The sequence below is a fragment of the Drosophila erecta genome, unplaced genomic scaffold, assembly GCF_003286155.1.
Source record: "Drosophila erecta strain 14021-0224.00,06,07 unplaced genomic scaffold, DereRS2 tig00000126-arrow-pilon, whole genome shotgun sequence".
Taxonomy (NCBI): Eukaryota; Metazoa; Arthropoda; class Insecta; order Diptera; family Drosophilidae; genus Drosophila; species Drosophila erecta.
In genome coordinates, this window is record NW_020825209.1 from 196,698 (window position 1) to 208,847 (window position 12,150).

Here is a 12,150-nt window from a genome sequence, read left to right on the forward strand (position 1 = left end):
CAGTATACCAGTGTGTTTGTGGGCTGGCCGACTTCCGCCGCGGCATTTAAATTTAAATGATTTCCTCTGTGACAACTATAAGCCTAATTCGCAGAGATACCCGCACAGCTGGAAATGGAATGGGATACGCGGAGCAGTCATGTTTGTTCTATTTATTGGCAAACAAATCGCTATCGCGAGCCTCGACTTTGCGCTGCAAACAAATCGCAGACTTGTGTGCATTATTACAAATTTGCAACCCAGTCTGATGACTCTACGCGGTGACTTTAAGTAGCAACTGCACGGTGCAACTTTGATCTGCTGCCTATGCCACATCTAGACTATCTATTTTTCGACCACGCTTGTTTCACTTTCGCGCAATTCCCACTGATCACTGCAGTTATCCCGGATGCTCCTACGTCTTCACTGGATTCACCCGAAATCGTAGGCTGCGGGGCTGCGAGGAAGCGTGGAATAAGCATAAGAAAGCATCTCCGTCGCGTCCAACCCCTCGCTTGGATTCCGTACCCGTACTGGCACCCAAATGGCAAATGAATAAATCCATTTAAATTGCAACATCCATGACTTGCGGGCTTGCGGGGCTATTCATCCGGAGTGCGATGCGACTACGACGGCTACGCCGTCGGGTGGAGGCTCTGATGAAGATGGAGGCAAAGGTTAGGGCGAAACGGTGGCGGTGGCGGTGGCGATGGCGACAACCAAGGCGAAGGCGAAGACGAAGACGGCGCGAACTTCCAGCCTGGGAGGAGTCGGGTTGGGTCGGGTTGGGTTGGGCTGGGCCAGTGGAAAACGCAATGAAAACGAATTTCGTATACATTTTCTTAAATTTTTTCCACGATGTGGATGCCGGGATGCCGGTCTGCAGCCACAGCCAAGCGCCCACTCCATGCCATCCCCACACCTCGCATCTCCAATCTCATCTGCTTCTTTAGGGCGACGCAACAGCTAACAAGCGCAAAGTTAAAAGGACAGTCTAAAGCAGTACACGTTTGTATATATATATATATATTTGTATATATGTATATATGTGTGTGGGCATGCAGCTACATATAAATGTAGGTACATATAATACGTATTTATCCTTGTGCCACGCCGAGAAGCCAGGGGACCAGAAAGCGAGTCGGAAAAAATCAGCCATGGCCAAAAAGAATGCTAAATCATGGATGAAGTGGATTCCGGGCACAGCTTGCCAGCCCGCGCCCGCTGTATAATTGCATCGGAAGGCATGGGTATGGCTGACAGCATGGGGTCAGCGTCTGGACAGGCCCATGCCCAGGAGCAGGAGCAGGAGCAGCACCAGGCACCGAGGGCCATGGGCTGGACCAGGGAGCAGGCACCAAGACCACAGCCAAGTCCAGCTCCAGCTCCAGCTCCGCGTCCAGGTCCAGGTCAGGTACAAGTACCAGAAGCGGGCCAAAAGCACAGCGTCACATGGTGCGAATGATCGTTGCCATATTGTGCAAATGGCTGGCTGGAATGGCTGGCCGTCCAGGACCGTCGTCGTCGTGCCCCCCGTGGGTGTGGGTGTGGGTGTGGGTGTGGGAGCCGGAGTCACAGTGGGCGGGTGCAGTGGGCCTGCTGGCGTGTTGGTATGTATCTGTGTGCCGCGGCGCTAAAAGGAAATTGTGATTGCTGCACAAAATGCTTTTAGAATGGTTGCCAATCGATTTTGGCACGGATTGGCAACAGCAACCGGACCAGAGTAGAGCCAGAAACAGAAACAGAAACAGAAGCAGAGTCGGCAGCGGGAGGAGGAGCTGGAGCAGCAACAGCAGGAACTGAAGGCCTGCCACAGGATGGAGTCCATGGGGTCCATGGGGTCAGGCGTACGTACGATAAGCGGCTGACGTCGCATTCATGGAATGTGCGATTTAAAATTGATTGTGAAACATTTGCACAGAATTGTGCTCTGCTCTTTGTCTGACTTCGCCGGCGATGCAAAACAAGAGGAGTGCCAGGGGCCAGTGCGGGTATAAAGCCAACCCTAACACCAATGCCAACAGCAACAGCAACAGCAACAGGAGCTGCAGAGGCACCAAAAATGAAACCCAAATTGTGCGGCTTTCCCGACACACAAAATGCCATCACACGAAGAGCTGGACAGGATGGCCAGCCCATCGCCAAACGACGGAGGCAACACAAGGCAACAACATGTTGTCGTTGGCATGAATTGGCCCAACAAATTATGTGCAACATTGGGGCTTGTGCCACTTCGCGGTCGTGCGGCCAGCGGAAAATGGCTTTCCATTGCCACTGCTCGAACACCGATCGTCTGCCCAAATGACCACGTCCCACCGGAGATCCAGACGGGCAGCTCGGATGCTGCAGTGCGTCCCAGTCCAGTGCTCATAAGTGCTGCGATTTAACAGCTCGGGATCTGTCCGCCTAACAATTGTGGCACTTACTCGCAAAAGCACAGGAGTGTCGAAGGCTGTTACTCTGTCCCAAAGGTTTTTAAATTATTATTGCAATTTATGAGCTCAGCTGTGGACGGGAGCGCAGGGCAGGACACCACATCACATGCTGATGGAGTGGAGCTGCAGGCCTTAAACGGCCAGAAGGGCCACTGAATTAAGTCACGTGCTGACATTTAAGTCCGAACGTGCAAAACGAAGCGTTTTCATTTTTTACAGCACCGACCACCACCGATTAAGAGCCATCTCACTTGTGCAGCCAATCTGTGGACACACGGACCTCTTCCGTCCATGGGTATACCGACGGATTCGAGTGGCTGTGTCGTGTATCTTTTGCTCGGCCAGCAGCAAAGCGGCCATTGATGGGGTTTCACTGAAGCCGCGAAAGTGTTGCGAACCAACTTACTCGGCTACTTGGGCGCACTTACTGCATGCAAGGTGCTCAAGAGGATCGAAAGCAGGGATCGCCTGCGCCCTCAGGGGAGAAGCATCCACGCTCCACAACTGTGACTGTATCTGCAGCAGTTGCTGTATCTGTAGCTGTATCTGTATCTGCGGAAGTGGAAGTGGAACTGGCAGGATACAGTGTATGGCAGCTTAAATGGGTGACGAAAGGGCAGACAAAAAGCGGAAAAGGATCCCGAGTAAGGACGACTGCTCGGACTCGAGGACTCGGCTCCGCCCGACCAGACCACGGTCCATAAAGTTATTGAAGCTCCGCGCTTCCTCCTCCGGCGGCTGCATCTACATATACCATATACAAATGGTGTGGCATAACTAGCGGGGCTGCAGATAAAAATAACAATTGAAATAAATGAGCAGGGTCGGGCGGGATGGGATGGGTTGGGACTCGGATTCGGACTCGGACTCGGACTCGAACTCGGATTCGGATTCTGACGAGATTCAGGCGGGATTGGGACGGGATTTAATGCGCGCCCTAGGAAAAAAGCAGCCAAACAAACGGCAAGTGCGAATGACGGGCAGGGTCTGGCCTTCATTTTATTTGCATACTTTTAGGAGCCCGGCCTCCGGATTAAAGACAATTTGTGGCCAAATTGTGTTTGACTTTTCTTGGTTTTCAGGACTTTTGCAGCGGGTTGCGGAGTGTTAGCTGGGTCGCCTTCCCACTGCTGATTACGGTGCTCTTTCATCTGCGGCACATATACTAGAGCTGCTCCCAATTCCTAAAATCATGCAGATTTCCAAGTGGATTTGTGCGATATTTGCACATGCCCATGAAAGGGCGGACGCGGATTGCTGAAGGCTGGGCTGCACAACTGACGAGTTCATTGTATTGCCCGACCAGCCTGAACATTTCCTTAAAACAGCTCTCATATTTTCCCTAATTAATCTTCTTTTCCTTTTGCAGCCGATGATGGCTGGAGTGGTTTTTCCTCGGAGGTTTCGCGAAAACTTCAGCCAAAGTGCCGAAGCAAACGCGTTGAAGTTGAAACAGGGTAATGAGCGGCGGGGCGGGATGCGAAGTAAATTAGCTAAAATTTTTACTTAGTCGACAAGAAGCGGAGCGAGGATGGGAGATGGATGTCTGGATTTGCGACGTGCATAAGGCGGATAAGCGTGGCGCTAAAAAGGGCAGCAAAAGTGAAGGTTCGTCCGCCGTCCGCCGTCCTCTGTCCTCAGAAGTCCATCGTGCGGATGGGCAATCTGCCTGGACTGGGGGGTCCAACCTACAGACCCTATCCCAAGCCGGCATTTACGAACGCGGGCGCGTCATCAGGTGAAGTGCTAAAGTTTCTGGCGGACGTTGGGCGAGGATTCCCAAAGTGGACATGGGAGGGAATGGGCGGGAATTCCAAAGCGAAACGGGCTGTAGTAATGAAGATAACATTTCCTGTTGTCAGCATTTGCAAAGTTGGACAAAGCCAGCACCCTCGCACTCCCCACTTCAAACTTTATGGAGCTGGAAGTGCCAAAGTGAAACGGACGGACGACTGTTACACTTTTCCGATTGCTCAAAAGCAGCGAAAGTTCCACGCACTAAATCAGCTTCATTTTTGGCTCCGCTGCTCTCATAAAGATCTAATAAGTGCCAAAAGCACTGTGTGATTTCTATAGCCTTTCAGCGGCTTATACATCATCATTAAGCCCAGGCTCGCACAATTAACTACCAACTATTTCAGCTCCAATTGGCGCCTTGTGGAGGAGTCGCGTGGTCGCCATTCGAGCCAAAACAATTTGCAGCCGTAAATTGTTAACGCCAACTCAACGTGCATATCTGTGTGGCAAGCGGGTGCCGAGTAAATTATTTATCACGATGGACACTCGGCAGCACAACTGGTCTTGGTCCTGGACCACTCCGCTCTCGAGCTGCTCGGAATCCGACGCTGTCTCTTGTCTTTGTTCCGACTTTATGTAGTTGTGCCGCAGTTTTGTCCGGCGGTTTCCTGGAATTGGCTTTTCATTTGCGCCCGCTGCCCGCTGCCCGCTGCCCGCCTCTTAATAGATGTGACTGCGCTGGCCGTGGCCAGTGGCCTGTTGCTGGGTTCTTCAGCTTTAGCTGGCTCCTTCAGCTTTAGGTGCCCCAACCCGACGCAGGATCGCAGCCGGAGTGGAATGCCGTGGCTGCTTAAAGCCAAGTCATTTACACTGCAATTAATCATGATTACGCGAGTGTGCGCCCACTCACCCACTCACCCACGCACGACCACTCCCACTTCCGCCCACCGCGCAGCCAACGGGCTGCCAAGTTCTCAGATGAGCATACAGCAGCTCAAATACACAATCCCTGGTGCGTCCAGTCCCGGGCTTGGGTTTCCCGCTCCACTGCTCCAGGACTTGTGCACCTTTTTTGCCGCTTTAGTCGCAGACTTTTTCCGGACTCCTTGATTCACTTAGCCGCTCTTCCATTTCACTGTTTTAATAGCCTTGGCTGCGTTCTCGCTGCAAGTGATTGTCGGCGCTGGCTATTTACCTAAATGTAATTCCACAACACAAGCTAGGCTCCCAAGAAAATAGCATTTAAATTGTGAAATACATACTACACTGCAAGTTGACAGTTGGCTAATACGTTCGAACGACCCAAAGTCAAGAAGTCAGGCCCGTGGGATTGGGCCCATAGCCACATGGGCCTGCCATATGCCCTGCATGTCCTTACGGCAGGACACTTGAAGCTCGGCAGCTGCTGCGCCCGCAGGAGGCCTAATTAGATTACATGCAAATTAAATGCAGCACGTATGTGTATGTGTGCGTGCCAAGGTGTACATGCTCGATTGGTTTGGGCCTATGTACATTGGTACATTGGTACATTGGTAATGGGCGATTTTTGGCCATGGTAAGTGTTTATTTACCTGTCCATCCGATGCAAATTGCTGGCTGCAAGGCAGCGGCGTTGGGAATCGAACACTGCACACAAGAAAGCACAACAACAAAATTTAAACAAACAAAATTCCAATGCTGCTGGGCTGCTGCAAGTTGTGTAACCCCATGGAGCGCCTACAACTTGTTGTACGTTAGTGTGGCACGGTGTGCGCCATGTGGTGTGTGCCCGGCTCCGTTGGAGCACACTAAACTGCCTTGGGACGCGGCAGTTGCACGACTGAACCTGAACCTTGGCACATTGCAACGTAGACACGTAGACACGCAGACACGCAGACTCGTCGCCCGTCGCCCGAGTCGCGCGATTGCGATTCTCGTTGCCCATTTCGGATGCTATATATTGGCGGACGAGCGTCTCTGTCCGCCCGCCCGCCCTGCTCCGCCCTGCTCCGCCTCTCCTTGTCTGCGGCTGCTCCTGCTCCAGCTCCCGGTCCTGCTCCTGCTCCTGCTCCTGGCCATTCGCTGGGCCTGCAAGTCGCGCAACAGGCAGCAGAGTCCGCCACCCGCACCAACGACGGCTGGGTGGCTGGGACGGCATGGGCATGCATGTGGTGTGCTGCTGTCTGTGCTGCAGCACACACTTGTGTGAATAAAAACAAAAGCTTGAATGAAAAGTTGCGGAAAAATACGAAGACAGCTACAGTAAACACGAAACGACACACCCAAGGAGCGCCAGGCCGGGAGAGAAGGATATGAAGGAGTATCCGTAGACAGTGCCGTGCTGGGAATGTGTATTATCCGAGCAAGTCGAGCAATTAACGCACGGAGTACGCTGCTCCACTGCTCCGCTGCTAGGCATAAATCAGAGGTGGCGCGGCTTAAAGCGTTTCTGGTTCAGGTGCGCGGCGGTGGCATGGATCACCTCCCACCAGCCACCAGCCACCAGCCACCATCAGCATCCAAGCCTGCAGTCTACAGCTTGCAGTCTGCGGTGGCGCACACCCACCGCAGGATGCAGGTGGTGTGGTCAGCGTCAGCCTGTTGCTGCGCGTTATCAAATGCAGGAGTTGTATGCAACAGGCAGGAGGCCCACCGACCCATACATGCGCACCTCACGCTCCGCCACTGCAAGCCGCACCCACACAGCGACCCTGACTTCGGTGTCCTGCTGCATACAGACACGCAGGACTCGCGCCGCTGCCGCAACAGGCAGGATTTCTCAGGGCTTGGCGACAGCATCGGGGCCATGCTGGAAACCCAACGCTGCTGGTACAGCGCACTAATGCAAATTAACACACGGATGCATCCGCAAGTGCACACATATCCGCGCAGGAGGCTAGAAGGATGAGCTACCCTAAAGATTCTTCGAGTGCCCTGCTTGGATAAGCTGCAGCTGCTGCCTTGGGATAATCCCCGCCTGTGTTTGTGCTTTGCAGGGTCGAGGGCCTAGATTTTTCGGTCACCTTGCTCCGGACACCTTCTTGGCCTGGGGAGCTGGGACTGCCACACTCAGAGATACTCGGAAGATTGCCGCTCCGGGGCGCTCCTTTCGCAACCCCAGGAAGACGGAGTCGGAGCCTGAGTCTGGCAGAGCTTACACAACTTTAGCCAGCGGAGCATAGCACTGTGACAAACTGATTATTGCGTCCAAGCCCGTTGGCAGTTATGCAGCCAAGCAGCCAAGCAGCCAGGCAGCCAAGCAGCGCAGCAGCCGGGCGGAGCTGCCTGTTGCAGCCTGTTGCTGCACCCCCTGTTGCTATCCGGCTCACAACCACCAGTGCATCTGCTCACCTCCACACTCGCAGCTCCACGCACACTTGCATTCTTCTAAGCTCTCAACTGTTGCTCGCTCTCTAGCAACAGGTACTCGGTAGTCGGCACTCGGCACTCGGCCCTCGGCACCTACGGCATCTACACGGGAATCGGTACGGTCATGCGCAGAGGGTCCAGCGAGGCGGCTTCTCCTCCGGAAACTCGAGGCATGGGTGTCCGTGTCCACGAAGTGTCCTCTTCTCTTCGCACCTATCAGGATCCTCCTGCAATCTGGAGGTGTGGGTGCGGGTGTGGGGGCTGTCTCACAGAGGAGCTGTCCTGGACCAGCTCCTCGTTCATTTCACTCATGAAGGCACTTGGCGCGGTCGATGAGACTACTATTACCGTAGTTTTATGATGTGCGGCCGTGCAAATGAATGCCGTCCCCTGTTTGCGCACATTCGAGCCACCAGGGATGACAGACTTAAATGCCGAGATTGTTGTTGACCAAAGTCATTATTAGGCCAAACATAACCCGCTTCATTTTATCGTGTGCATTTAGGTAACACTTTCTTTCCTCTAACCTCGAAACTCCGCTTCCGCGCCAATTGGGGCTTAAGATGCTAATATAGGAATTGGTGGCCCCTAGTTGAAATAGGAAACTACTTAAAACGTTAGTTAGTTACCCCTTACAAATATGCGATGTACATAGTATTTCCTTAAACCTGATTTTTTGATTAAAAATTATCAGTTTTTGGTTCACAGCAGCTAAAATATTGGTCTGATTGTGGAATGTCATACCTCGTTGAATTCGGTATAAAATTTGCCATTGAACTGCATTCAAGGTTTGAAATGTTGAATTTTGGCCATTTTTCGCAAAAATTATGATGTTACCCCTTACAAAAAATCCGATGTACATAGTGTTCTTGAAACCTGATTTTTTGATTAAAAATTATCAGTTTTTTGTTCACAGCAGCTAAAATATTGGTCTGATTGTGGAATGTCATACCTCGTTGAATTCGCTATAAAATTTGCCATCGAACTGCATTCAAGGTTTGAAATGTTGAATTTTGGCCATTTTTCGCAAAAAATTATGATGTTACCCCTTACAAAAAATCCGATGTACATGGTGTTCTTGAAACCTGATTTTTTGATTAAAAATTATCAGTTTTTTGTTCACAGCAGCTAAAATATTGGTCTGATTGTGGAATGTCATACCTCGTTGAATTCGCTATAAAATTTGCCATTGAACTGCATTCAAGGTTTGAAATGTTGAATTTTGGCCATTTTTCGCAAAAAATTATGATGTTACCCCTTACAAAAAATCCGATGTACATGGTGTTCTTGAAACCTGATTTTTTGATTAAAAATTATCAGTTTTTTGTTCACAGCAGCTAAAATATTGGTCTGATTGTGGAATGTCATACCTCGTTGAATTCGCTATAAAATTTGCCATCGAACTGCATTCAAGGTTTGAAATGTTGAATTTTGGCCATTTTCTCGCAAAAAATTATGATGTTACCCCTTACAAAAAATCCGATGTACATGGTGTTCTTGAAACCTGATTTTTTGATTAAAAATGATCAGTTTTTTGTTCACAGCACCTAAAATATTGGTCTGATTGTGGAATGTCATACCTCGTTGAATTCGGTATAAAATTTGCCATCGAATTGCATTCAAGGTTTGAAATGTTGAATTTTGGCCATTTTTTGCAAAAAATTATGATACATTATGGTTTAAATTACCAGGCGAACAGGAATTCCAGAAGGTGACCAACAATCTTTTGGTTTTTGGCAGCAACCTGCTGCTGATTATGATCGCCTGGTAGTTCAAGCCGAAAAATCTACAATTTTCCATAAAAATGTTTATTTTGTAGGCAAAATAGTGAGATTATTCGGTTTGAATTACCAGGCGAACAGGAATTCCAGAAGGTGACCAACGATCTTTTGGTTTTTGGCACCAACCTGCTGCTGATTATGATCGCCTGGTAATTCAATCCAAAAAGTCTACAATTTGCCATAAAAATGTACATTTTGTAGGCAAAATAGTGAGATTTTTGGCTTTGAATTACCAGGCGAACAGGAATTCCAGAAGGTGACCAACGATCTTTTGGTATTCGGTAGCAACCTGCTGCTGATTATGATCGCCTGGTATTTCAAGCTGAAAAATCTACAATTTGCCATAAAAATATACATTTTGTAGGCAAAATAGTGAGATTTTTGGGTTTGAATTACCAGGCGAACAGGAATTCCAGAAGGTGACCAACGATCTTTTGGTATTCGGTAGCAACCTGCTGCTGATTATGATCGCCTGGTATTTCAAGCCGAAAAATCTACAATTTGCCATAAAAATGTACATTTTGTAGGCAAAATAGTGAGATTTTTGGGTTTGAATTACCAGGCGAACAGGAATTCCAGAAGGTGACCAACGATCTTTTGGTTTTTGGCAGCAACCTGCTGCTGATTATGATCGCCTGGTATTTCAAGCCGAAAAATCTACAATTTGCCATAAAAATGTCATTTTGTAGGCAAAATAGTGAGATTTTTCGGTTTGAATTACCAGACGAACAGGAATTCCAGAAGGTGACCAACGATCTTTTGGTTTTCGGTAGCAACCTGCTGCTGATTATGATCGCCTGGTAATTAAAGCCGAAAAATCTACAATTTGCCATAAAAATGTACATTTTGTAGGCAAAATAGTGAGATTTTTGGGTTTGAATTACCAGGCGAACAGGAATTCCAGAAGGTGACCAACGATCTTTTGGTATTCGGTAGCAACCTGCTGCTGATTATGATCGCCTGGTAATTAAAGCCGAAAAATCTACAATTTGCCATAAAAATGTACATTTTGTAGGCAAAATAGTGAGATTTTTGGGTTTGAATTACCAGGCGAACAGGAATTCCAGAAGGTGACCAACGATCTTTTGGTATTCGGTAGCAACCTGCTGCTGATTATGATCGCCTGGTATTTCAAGCGGAAAAATCTACAATTTGCCATAAAAATGTACATGTTGTAGGCAAAATAGTGAGATTTTTGGGTTTGAATTACCAGGCGAACAGGAATTCCAGAAGGTGACCAACGATCTTTTGGTTTTTGGCAGCAACCTGCTGCTGATTATGATCTCCTGGTAATTCAATCCGAAAAGTCTACAATTTGCCATAAAAATGTACATTTTGTAGGCAAAATAGTGAGGTTTTTGGCTTTGAATTACCAGGCGAACAGGAATTCCAGAAGGTGACCAACGATCTTTTGGTTTTTGGCAGCAACCTGCTGCTGATTAAGATCGCCTGGTATTTCAAGCCGAAAAATCTACAATTTGCCATCAAAATGTACATTTTGTAGGCAAAATAGTGAGATTTTTGGGTTTGAATTACCAGGCGAACAGGAATTCCAGAAGGTGACCAACGATCTTTTGGTTTTCGGTAGCAACCTGCTGCTGATTATGATCGCCTGGTATTTCAAGCCGAAAAATCTACAATTTGCCATAAAAATGTACATTTTGTAGGCAAAATAGTGAGATTTTTGGGTTTGAATTACCAGGCGAACAGGAATTCCAGAAGGTGACCAACGATCTTTTGGTTTTTGGCAGCAACCTGCTGCTGATTATGATCGCCTGGTATTTCAAGCTGAAAAATCTACAATTTGCCATAAAAATATACATTTTGTAGGCAAAATAGTGAGATTTTTGGGTTTGAATTACCAGGCGAACAGGAATTCCAGAAGGTGACCAACGATCTTTTGGTATTCGGTAGCAACCTGCTGCTGATTATGATCGCCTGGTATTTCAAGCCGAAAAATCTACAATTTGCCATAAAAATGTACATTTTGTAGGCAAAATAGTGAGATTTTTGGGTTTGAATTACCAGGCGAACAGGAATTCCAGAAGGTGACCAACGATCTTTTGGTTTTCGGTAGCAACCTGCTGCTGATTATGATCGCCTGGTATTTCAAGCCGAAAAATCTACAATTTGCCATAAAAATGTACATTTTGTAGGCAAAATAGTGAGATTTTTGGGTTTGAATTACCAGGCGAACAGGAATTCCAGAAGGTGACCAACGATCTTTTGGTTTTTGGCGGCAACCTGCTGCTGATTATGATCGCCTGGTATTTCAAGCCGAAAAATCTACAATTTGCCATAAAAATGTCATTTTGTAGGCAAATTAGTGAGATTTTTCGGTTTGAATTACCAGGCGAACAGGAATTCCAGAAGGTGACCAACGATCTTTTGGTTATTGGTAGCAACCTGCTGCTGATTATGATCGCCTGGTAATTAAAGCCGAAAAATCTACAATTTGCCATAAAAATGTACATTTTGTAGGCAAAATAGTGAGATTTTTGGGTTTGAATTACCAGGCGAACAGGAATTCCAGAAGGTGACCAACGATCTTTTGGTATTCGGTAGCAACCTGCTGCTGATTATGATCGCCTGGTATTTCAAGCGGAAAAATCTACAATTTGCCATAAAAATGTACATGTTGTAGGCAAAATAGTGAGATTTTTGGGTTTGAATTACCAGGCGAACAGGAATTCCAGAAGGTGACCAACGATCTTTTGGTTTTTGGCAGCAACCTGCTGCTGATTATGATCTCCTGGTAATTCAATCCGAAAAGTCTACAATTTGCCATAAAAATGTACATTTTGTAGGCAAAATAGTGAGATTTTTGGCTTTGAATTACCAGGCGAACAGGAATTCCAGAAGGTGACCAA